The following is an 11,436-nucleotide window of genomic DNA, read 5'->3' as shown; positions in this document are numbered from 1 at the left end:
ATTAAGTTATATTTAATATATTATATAATCAAAACAATTTTCTCTAATATTTTATTTTATATTTATGTCTATTAATATGTTTGATCATAGTAAACATAAGGATAAATGTTGAATATTTCATTATTGTCTTTTGCTATTATCAAAACCGATCATCTAATCCAATCCAATCAAATATCAATTGGATCAGATCGGATTGGATTTAAACATCTAATACGATTGGATTGAAAAAATCACAATCTAATTTATATTAAATCGAATGCGGATTGACTAAATTGTATTGGTTTCGAACCGACGTTACACCCTTAACTACAAATCATCCCAAAGTATTGCCAATTTTCAAATTAATATCCAATTATTGGTGATTTACAAACGCATACACTAACTCAAATAAATTCTACAAGCACACCTTCATTAACCAAATTGCTAAAAAATGCGCTTACCACCACCTATCATTTCTTAGACCTAATTTTTATGCTCACTCTACTCTTCATGAGCAAAAATATAATGAAAAGCTTATCATGCAAGCAGAGAAGGGAAACATCTATGAGCAATCCCTTATCGCTCACGTTAGGATGAGTTTTAGTTGGCTTAATTAAATTGGTTATTTGGCTTCTGGTTTGATAATTGCTCCTTATCTTTTTAGTTATTTGCCTAGATAATGATCATAGAGCATATCATCTCCCACTTAATTTAATTCTCCTATTTAGTTGATTAAATAGACAAAGTTTTATTTTGTTAGCATCCCAATGACTTATATAGTTAGTAATAAGGTTGAGGATGCTAGGTTGCATGACATGGTGATGTAGTTACTATTAATGAGCTAGAGGTAGGTTGCATGATAGGTTGAGGATGCTAGGCTAAGTTTTGTTGTCATTTTGAATTTTTACAAGAAAGACATCATGAAAGATGAATATTCAGTTTATGAAGATGACAAAAACTGTGTTTTAATGCTCAAGTTCCTTACATTCAGTTTATGAATTTTTACATAGCCTCTTTAAACATAATAAAAATATGGATTAACTACATTTTAGTCTTTGGAGGTTTAGGGTCAGAAATGGACCCCAAGGTTTCAATTTCATCAATTTCATAAACTGAATGTAAGGAGGTGGCCAGACAGCAACATTGTGTTACTGGGAAGACGAACAATGACTGTGTTGAAGGAGAAGAGAAATACGCCTGGAAGAGAGAGAAATAGGTTTGGTGGTGGGTCCCACAACTACCACGTCAACATTTAACGTCTGAAATGATGGTCAATGTAATGGCCGATGCAAATTGGTCATATTTTGAAATATCAGGTATGAATTGATGAAATTGAAACTTCAGGGCCTATTTCGATACTGACCCTAAACCTCTAAGGACTAAAATGTAGTTAATCATAAAAATATAGTATTTGAAGGACCCATTTTCATGCCACCTTGTTCCCAAATTGAATCTATGAATGCCATGACCAGCAATCTAAGGATTTTTTTATAGTGATGGTGCCGAAATTCTTCCTTGCAAAAATTTTCAACAATAGGCATCAACAAATACCAAGTGCAATGGTCTGTCATAATTAGGTGTCTTCATGGACCTGGTATTCTTCACAACACAATCGTTTCTACCTATGTTGCACCAATACAGATACGTGTACGGTGATAAGATACGATACAATATGCAGATACGGCAAATCTCTAAAAAGTAGGATATGGGTATGGCACCGATATGGTGATTAAAATAATATAAATTGAAAAATTGAAAATTGATATTTCATCCATAATAAGTTCAAAACATTAACAAGACACATAACTTCATTCAAATCTCCATAAAACAAAGCACAAGTTAAACAAAACACACAAAATACAAGTATCCATAAACAAAGCACAAATTAAAACATCAGAAATCACTTCTCAAAGCTCTAACTTCATTCATCATGGGTATATATGATGGCTTCTAAGTCTGGTTCATCAAGAGAGAGGTTTGCAATCTCAAGCACTCCGGCATTTTCCAAATTCATGGAATCAAATGCATCTTCTCCAACATCCCACATATGAGTTTCCCCTTCTTTATACTCGGGCCTTTTCCTTGAAAGGGGATGAAGATTGGTACGCACAAATACTAAATCTTCCGCTCTTTTTGATGTTATCTTGTTCCGCTTAATAGAGTGAATGAAGTTGTAAGTGCTCAAATTTCTTTCACAACATGAAGAGGAAGAAGAATGTCCAAGTAGCTTCAATGCTATGGTTTGAACTTTTGGTGTGAAAGCTCCATGGATAACCCACCGTTTTACTGGAGCCATGAAACCTCTATCTTTCATAGAGTTCATACTCGAAAAATCTTCAATACATGCCGAAAAAGAGGTATACTCCTCATTAACCATTCTTCTCTCCACCTCTTTAGAAAAGAATCTTTCAATATAATTCTTCATCTCCCTTGTAATCTCAATGTCTTTATGTGGAGGACTATGATTAGGAGTCATATCAAGCCATTCCTTGCAATAATACCTAAAAGTATGTGATAGGATTTATAAAATTATAATGATAAACACAAGGAGAAATTTACTAAAGACAAGACTTACTTAGGATTTAGAGAGTCTGCCAAGCAATAGAGTGGTGTGCTACTCTTGGTCCATCGGTCCACCAAAATTTCATGTACCACATTGAAGAACATTGACTCTTGATTGAGTTGCTTGCGCTCTGTTGTGAAATTATTGCAAGCGCACAATCCGTACAAGTAATATAGAAATAAGTAGAGTATCGTTCCCACGAAGATTATAATTTCCTATTAATTACCAATTATGATTAATGCATAAGTTTATTTGAACAGTTGATTAAGAAGATTGATTAATTTTAAGAAAACTAAAACAATTATGAAAAATAACAATTTAATTAACGATAGAAAATTAAGATGATGAGACACTAGAGCATCCGACTTCACCATAACCAATTCTACTTAATTCTTATAGCCAATTAACCCTAATTACTATCCATGTTGACAGTTGGTTTCTCCTAATTCATTTGATATCCCCTCTCGGGCTCAACCAAAAGTATTCTCAATTAACAACCCATTCTCTCTCGAGCAACGGATTTAGAAAACCAAGAACCCATTAAGTTCTATGAGAACCTACAAGAAAACTGCATGAATCATGTTAGTCCCTCTCGGGCACTCATTCAAGTCATGGTATTTGTTACAAGAAGCAAACACCAAACATCTCCTCTCGGTCTCCGCTTAGATCATCAATTAAATATTAGCTAGATATTTAAATCATTAAGAACAGTAACAAATACTCAACATGAGATAATAATCAGAAATTAATATAACGATAGAAATTAAGTATTCAAGGTTAGGCTACATCGTAGCCCTAGCAAGGGAAATTAGTTCATGACAGAAGAAAATATAAACAAGAGAATTATTGTCATAAAACCAATTTGGCCGATGGACTTGATCTTCAGAATCTTCACAGGAACACCTTCAAAAGCTCCTCCAATAATGCAGCAGCAAATTCTTGGCTTCCTCTGATATTTCTCTGGTTGAATGAAAGTTGGTGGAAAAATATGGTAGAGAAGACGATGGTGGAAAAAGATGATGGGTAATGGATCTTTTCAACAATGACCTAAACTCCCTATTTATAAAACTCCTAGAAATCCTACCTAAGGAATAATTACAATTGTTATAAAAATAGGATTCCTTCTAAAATAAGGTCTTCTTTATTTCTCCTTATTTGACTTGATAAGACTTGCACCATCTTGAACTAGGAAATTTGACAACATTCCTTGCAACAAAAGGAATGACTTGGCTTCTTTTTAATTGATCTTCATCTTCTTGCCTTTTTTAGCACACTTTCTCCTATTTCACAATTCCTTCACAAATCTCACAAAACCAATTAAAAACAACCAATTTAATCTGAGAAATTAATAAATAAATAAGCAAAGGAGGCATAAAATATATATAAAATATAGACTTATCAAATACCCCCAAACCTATCTTTTGCTAGTCCTCGAGCAAAACTGAAAATCAAAAATAAATTAAAACAAACTAACTAAATTAAACCACTTTCGCAGGTAATCTCGATGGCACTTAGCATGTGCCACAAGCCTTTAAACCTCTAGGTGTCCCTAGTAGGAGGAGTTGTGTCTCCTGAGGGTTTACCAGTCACGACACCCACAAACACTTCTTGCAAAACAAATTCGTTAAAGCAATACTTCCAACAAACTAATAATAACCAATGAATGCCAATCACAATTCAAAAACTAAAGTTATGCCACTACAAAAAAAATGCACCATAGTGTAAAGTGTAAAGCCAAAACTCCAAGCATTCAAACATAAAGATAACCATATTCGGCGTGTGTACAAATTCTTCTCGACTCTAGGCCTCACTGGATAACTCTCAATTTTCTCACAGAACCTAGGGTTGCACTCTTACCCCGCATATGTGAATGAAGTTAGGTGAAGAATTCAAAATATAAGACACATATGCATCCAAAAATGAATAAAAGGCAATTTCTAAAAATAGATCTCATGGAAAGGAAATCAAATACTAAAAACCATAGATGAAGTACATATCTCTACTTCCGAGTAAGAAGTCCCCAAAGATCCGTTAGGTCTTTACTATGGTTGTAATGAAGGGCTAGGTTATGGGTTATGAAAGAAAGGGAAGGAAATACTAGAACTTGAGACATACCAAGGCATTTATCACGTGATAAGGCTCCAGAGGCGTCCAGGATTTTTGATATGCTTCACTTTTTTTTTTCTTTTTTTTTTTTTTAATTATTTATTTTTCTTTCTTTTTTTTTTAATTATTATTTTTTTAATTTTTATAAAGCACATATTTCCTCGGTACACGCCACCTCTTTTGTTGATGTAGAGGTCAACCTTCATCCTTGTCTTCATGCCATGGCATATCCCAAGTTATAGGGTATGACTAAAAATAGGGTGAAAAAGGTAAGGAAATATTGTGGGTGATGAAAGAAAAGGCTGAGTGTTTGGCTTCAAAGGGTTGATGGCACACACAATGGGTAGGACATGTGGTTTTATTTAGTGGCTAGAACATGCATAGCCTAACATCATCTCTCAAGGTCCATCCAACTCAAAAGTAAAAGCATGAGATGATTCCAAAATAGAGATTAGTTCTTAGTATTCAATTCAAAAGCCTAATTGAGATCAATTTAAATAAATAAAAAAATAGTGAATAAGACTAATCCCAAGTACTCTCTCAATGAATGGCAATTTGGCTCAAGTATCTCACAATGGTAGTCTCCACTATTTCTCCACAATCATCCAAGTATAGCTAGCTTGTCCATTAAAATACTTGAAGCATGGCTATGTGAAGTGCTATACTTATGATGCATAAACTTTCATGACAACACTTTAGTTAAAGGAATATGATCAAACATCACATATACATCACTATTAGTAAGAGAAAGTAAAAGCTTTAACAAATATTTTATTTTTATTTTTATTTTTTAAAAGTTAAAGGCATTTTGTGATTTTTTTTCAAACAAATGTGAGTGAAATTATGTGCCATAATTGCTTAGGGATAAAGAAATTTCATCAAAAGGAAGAGGACACACCTGGAATAGCTCCTAGAAACCTCTGATCACAAATGGAATGGATCATAATTGATTTGGAATGAAATTAGAAAATTCTGGAAAATTGACCTATAGCGACGAAATATCTGATGAACACCGTCGCTGAAAATCCTTTAGCAACGAAAAATCTGATGAACACCGTCGCTAAAAACCATTTTGTGACGAAAAAGCTTCATATTTCTGGGTAGATAGCAGCTAGTCTTTTTTTGGGTTTTAGGCCACATTTTTAACTTCAAATCGTCCTAAAACGTCATGTAAAGCAATTGAGACCCCCAAAACTGTTTCAAATCATCATAATAACCATTCTAAACATGTTGGTGGCTTCAAATTTGCCTGAAAAATATCAAAAAGGAAAATAGGCAGAATTTTTGATTTTGACCAAAATAAGAACATAATAACCTCTTTTGCTATTTTCTGGGTTTTAAAGTCATCTAATGGCCAAAACAACATCTGTAACACATCTGGAACATGTTTGCAATCATCACAGGGCTAGAAAAAATCGAGAAATGTTCTTTGAAACACAAAATCCTTTCTTTGGAACACAAAATCTGTTTTTTTTTTTTTTTTTTTATGACTCAAAACTCAAACAAAAACAACCAAACTCCACACCCCCAAACCTAAACTAAGCATTGTCCTCAATGTTTAAAGTAAATGCATGTAACAATGAGTAAAGGCATAGAAGGATGGAAAATAAAGGGAAAACAAACAAAATAAAATAAAAAGGAACGAAGGTACCTAGTTGGGTTGCCTCCCAACAAGCGCTTAGTTTAGAGTCAATAGCCCGACTTTGGGATGCGTTTACTTGGGGTCATCGAGGAGGACAGTGGTTTCCTCCTCAAGAAATGCAGCTGCCACATAAGGTTTGAGTCGATGGCCATTAACTTTGAAAGTTGTACCGTCACGATCATTCTTGATTTCAACTGTCCCATAAGGATACACTGTTAACACCGTGAATGGCCCAGACCAACGAGAGCGAAGTTTCCCAGGAAAAAGTTTCAATCGTGAGTTGTAGAGGAGAACGCTTTGACCCACATAAAAGTCCTTCTTCAAGATGTGCTTGTCATGCCACTTCTTTGTACGGTCCTTGTAAATTTTCGCATTCTCATACGATTCATTTCGAAGTTCCTCTAGCTCATTCAATTGTAACTTCCTCTTCTCCCCTGCTGAAATCATGTCAAAATTGAGCGTTTTAATAGCCCAAAACGCTTTATGCTCCAATTCCACCGGAAGGTGGCATGCTTTCCCAAAAACCAGTCTATATGGTGACATCCCAATTGGCGCTTTGAACGCCGTTCTATAAGCCCATAGTGCATCATCCAATTTTAATGACCAATCTTTCCTAGAGGCACTCACCGTCTTTTCCAAGATTTTCTTCAATTCCCTATTCGAAACTTCAACTTGCCCACTAGTTTGCGGATGGTAGGGAGTAGACACTTTATGGGTGATGCCATATTTTGCAAGAAGGGAGTTAAATTGACGATTGCAAAAATGCGTACCTCCATCACTAATAATTGCACGAGGGACCCCAAATCTTGTAAAAATATTCTTTCGTAGAAATCGGACCACAACCTTGGCGTCATTCGTGGGAAGGGCAGCTGCTTCGACCCATTTGGATACATAATCCACTGCAACCAAAATATACAAATTCCCATATGATGCCGGAAACGGACCCATGAAGTCAATACCCCAAACATCAAACAATTCCACCTCCAAAATATTATTCAAGGGCATTTGGTTTCGACTAGAGATATTTCCTGTACGTTGGCAAGGGTCACATCTTGCAACAAAGTCTTGAGCATCTTTAAACAAAGTAGGCCAGAAAAATCCAGATTGTAGAACCTTGGCCGTAGTCTTGGAAGCACCATAATGGCCTCCACATGCCAAAGTATGACAATGCAATAATATGTCAGCCATCTCTGTCTCAGGTACACATCTTCGTATAACTTGGTCAGGACCATGCTTCCACAAATATGGATCATCCCAATAATAATGTTTAACCAATGATAGGAATTTCTTTTTCTGATAAAAAGACATATTAGGGGGAAGAATACCACAAGCTAGGTAATTTACAAAATCTGCATACCAGGGGGTGATGAATTTTTTCTCAGAGTAGATGGAAAATAATTGCTCATCCGGGAATGTCTCTAGGATAGGCCCAACATCTTCTATAACTTCATCCTCACGAACTAGCCGAGAGAGGTGGTCGGCTACCACATTCTCAGACACTTTTTTTATCTCGAATTTCAATATCAAACTCTTGAAGTAATAAAACCCATCGAATTAGTCTTGGTTTTGCTTCCTTCTTGGCAAGCAAAAATTTCAAAGCTGCATGATCCGTATATACAATTACCTTCGCACCCAATAGGTAAGAACGAAATTTATCCAATGCGAATACCACTGCTAACAATTCCTTTTCCGTAGTGGCATAGTTCAGTTGGGCATCATTCAATGTACGACTTGCATAGTGAATTACATGTAGTAATTTATTCTTCCTTTGACCCAAGACGGCTCCAATAGCATAATCACTTGCATCACACATAATCTCGAATGGTAATTCCCAATCAGGTGCCATAATGACTGGTGCAGTGGTGAGCTTTGTCTTCAATAAATTAAATGCCTCCAAACAGTCTGAATCAAAGTTGAATTCAGAATCCTTCAATAACAGCTTGCAAAGAGGCTTTGTAATTTTAGAGAAATCCTTTATAAATCGACGATAAAACCCAGCATGTCCCAGGAAGCTTCGAATTTCTTTCACTGTAGAAGGGGGTGGCAGCTTTTCTATGGTCTCAATTTTTGCACGGTCAACCTCAATACCTCTTGCTGAAATTTTATGCCCCAACACAATTCCTTCTTGTACCATAAAATGGCATTTTTCCCAATTGAGAACTAAATTGGTTTCTTCAAATCTTGCTAACACCAATGCCAAATTATCCAAACAAGAATCAAAAGATGAACCGAAAACAGAGAAATCATCCATAAATACCTCAATAAATCGCTCCACCATGTCCCAGAAAATGCTCATCATGCAACATTGAAAAGTGGCAGGAGCGTTACATAACCCAAAAGGCATACGGCGATAGGCAAAAGTTCCAAATGGACATGTGAAGGTCGTTTTTTCTTGGTCTTCAGGCGTGATAGGAATTTGATTATATCCTGAGTATCCGTCTAGGAAACAGTAATAGGCATGCCCAGCAAGTCTTTCTAGCATCTGATCAATAAAAGGCAGCGGGAAGTGATCTTTTCTGGTTGCAGAATTCAATTTCCTGTAATCTATGCAGACTCTCCATCCTGTAACAGTTCTTGTTGGAACTAACTCATTATTTTCATTTTTTACTACAGTCATCCCTCCTTTCTTTGGCACAACCTGTGTAGGACTCACCCAACTACTGTCAGATATAGGGTAAATAATACCTGCATCAAGCAATTTTAATACCTCTGCACGAACCACTTCCTTCATGTTGGGATTCAATCGACGTTGATGCTCCACGGATGGCTTATGCTCCTCTTCCATTAGTATTCGATGCATACACATAGAAGGGCTAATACCCTTGATGTCAGCGATTGTCCACCCAATTGCAGTTTTATATTTTCTCAAAACCCGTAATACTTTTTCTTCTTCAGTTTCACTCAAATTGGCAGCAATAATAACTGGTAAAGTTTCAGAATTTTCCAAATAAGCATACCTCAAATGTGTTGGCAATGGCTTCAGAGTAAGTGTGGGTGCAGCAATCACAGAAGGTGCAGCCTTAGGAGGTGCTGCTCCTAGTGGTTCGAACTGATTCCTTTGCCTTGGAGGGTATGGTTGTGATGCATCCAAATATAAGGCATATTCAGCAACCATGGGGTTGTCATCTTGGGAGGTAGCAGCATGGACCAATGTAGATTCCAATGGATGGCTCAGATTCTCCTTTTTAAATGTGTTTGAAGCAATTTCATCAATTAATTCCATGTGAAAACAATCCTCCGCTTCTCTTGAAAATTTAATTGCTTCAAAAACTTTGAATGTTGCTTTTTCATTCCCAACTCTCACAGTTAGTAACCCTTCTTCTACGTCAATCAGAGTGCGTGAAGTAATCAAGAATGGGCGGCCCAAAATTAGCTGCGTGTCAGAATCTTCTTCCATATCCAAAACCAGAAAATCCGCCGGAAATATGAGTGTATCAACCTTTACTAGAACATCTTCTATAATTCCATCTGGGTATGTGATTGACCTGTCCGCCATCTGCAAAGAAACAGTAGTGGGTTTAATTTCACCAATACCAATCTTTTTAGCAACAGATAAAGGTAGTAAGTTAATGCTAGAACCCAAATCACATAAAGCTCTTTCAAAGAAATTATTTCCAATAGTGCATGGAATTTTAAAACTCCCTCTATCTTTTTGTTTTGGTGGAAGCTTCCGTTGTAGGATGGCGCTGCACTCTTCTGTCAGTTGGATTTTCTCGTGCTCTCCAAATTTCCTCTTCTTGGAGAGAATGTCTTTCATGAATTTTGCATAACTTGGCATTTGTTCCAAAGCTTCAGCAAAAGGAATGTTGATCTGTAACTTTCTGAACATCTCCAAGAATTTTGCAAACTGCCCATCAACTTTATTTTTTCTCAACCTCTGCGGAAAAGGGATTTGTGGGACATATGGCTTCAGTTGAGGAGAAGGAATTGGTATAGAATTTTCTTCTTCTTGGGATTTTTCGGTGGTGGTGATTGGTGGTGAAGATGCATGCCCCATTTCCGCTGCAGACTTCTTAGCTTCTTTTTCTTTCTCTAATGCTTCTTGTTCCAAGTCGACTGCTGTATTTACTTGCTTCCCTTTACGAAGAGTGATTGCCTTTGCTTGTTCTTGATTTTTCGGGTTAACTTCAGGTTGGCTTGGAAATACTCCTTGGTTTCTTCCACTTATAACATTAGCTAATTGGCCAACTTGCACTTCCAAATTCTGAATAGAAGCTTGCTGATTCTGAAATTGGGTTTTTGTTTCAGTCATGAATTGGGTGGTAGACATAGTCAACTGAGTAAGCGCATCTTCCAAATTTATTTTCTTCTCTTGAGCCGGAAAACCAGGTGGTGGTCTCTGCACATTCTGAGTGTTGCTCCACGAAAAATTTGGATGGTTTCGCCAACCGGGGTTGTATGTATTGGAATAAGGATTATTCCTTTGTCGATTAAATTCTCCAACCTGATTGACTTGCTCAGCGGACGCAAATGGGTTCCCTTTGGTACACTCTGAACTTGGATGAGGGCCTGCACAAAGTTCACAACCAAAATTAGTACTAGTGTTTATAGCATTAACACTTAAAGAATCAACTTTTTTAGTAAGGTTAGAAATTTGTGCTGTTAGCAAAGCCATAGCATCGACTTCCAAGACCCCAGCTGGTTTCAGATTCATTCTCTCACTCGGCCATTGGTAGTTGTTGGATGCCATGGTCTCCAATAATTCAAATGCTTCGGTAGCCGTTTTTGTCATTAAAGCCCCTCCAGCAGCTGCATCAACTAGTGTCCTACTTGTTTGACTCAACCCATTGTAGAAAGTCTGAACTTGAATCCAGGTTGGTAGCTCATGGTGAGGACACTTGCGCAATAAATCTTTGAATCGTTCCCAGGCTTCATATAGAGGTTCCTTATCATATTGAGCGAATAACATAATATCTTGTCGAAATTTTGCAGTTTTTGCTGGTGGGAAAAATTTAGCAAGGAATTTCTTAGATAAATCATCCCAAGTACGGATGGAGTCTTGTGGCTGTGACAGTAACCAAAGCTTGGCTTTATCCTTCAAGGAGAAGGGGAATAGCCTTAAACGGATCGCATCGTCAGTTACCCCATTGAACTTGGACGTATCACAAATCTCCAAGAATATTGCAAGATGGATGTTGGGATCTTC

The sequence above is a fragment of the Prunus persica genome, chromosome G2, assembly GCF_000346465.2.
Source record: "Prunus persica cultivar Lovell chromosome G2, Prunus_persica_NCBIv2, whole genome shotgun sequence".
In the NCBI taxonomy this organism is placed as follows: Eukaryota; Viridiplantae; Streptophyta; class Magnoliopsida; order Rosales; family Rosaceae; genus Prunus; species Prunus persica.
The sequence above is the reverse complement of the archived record's forward strand: the minus strand, read 5'-3'. Positions refer to the sequence as shown.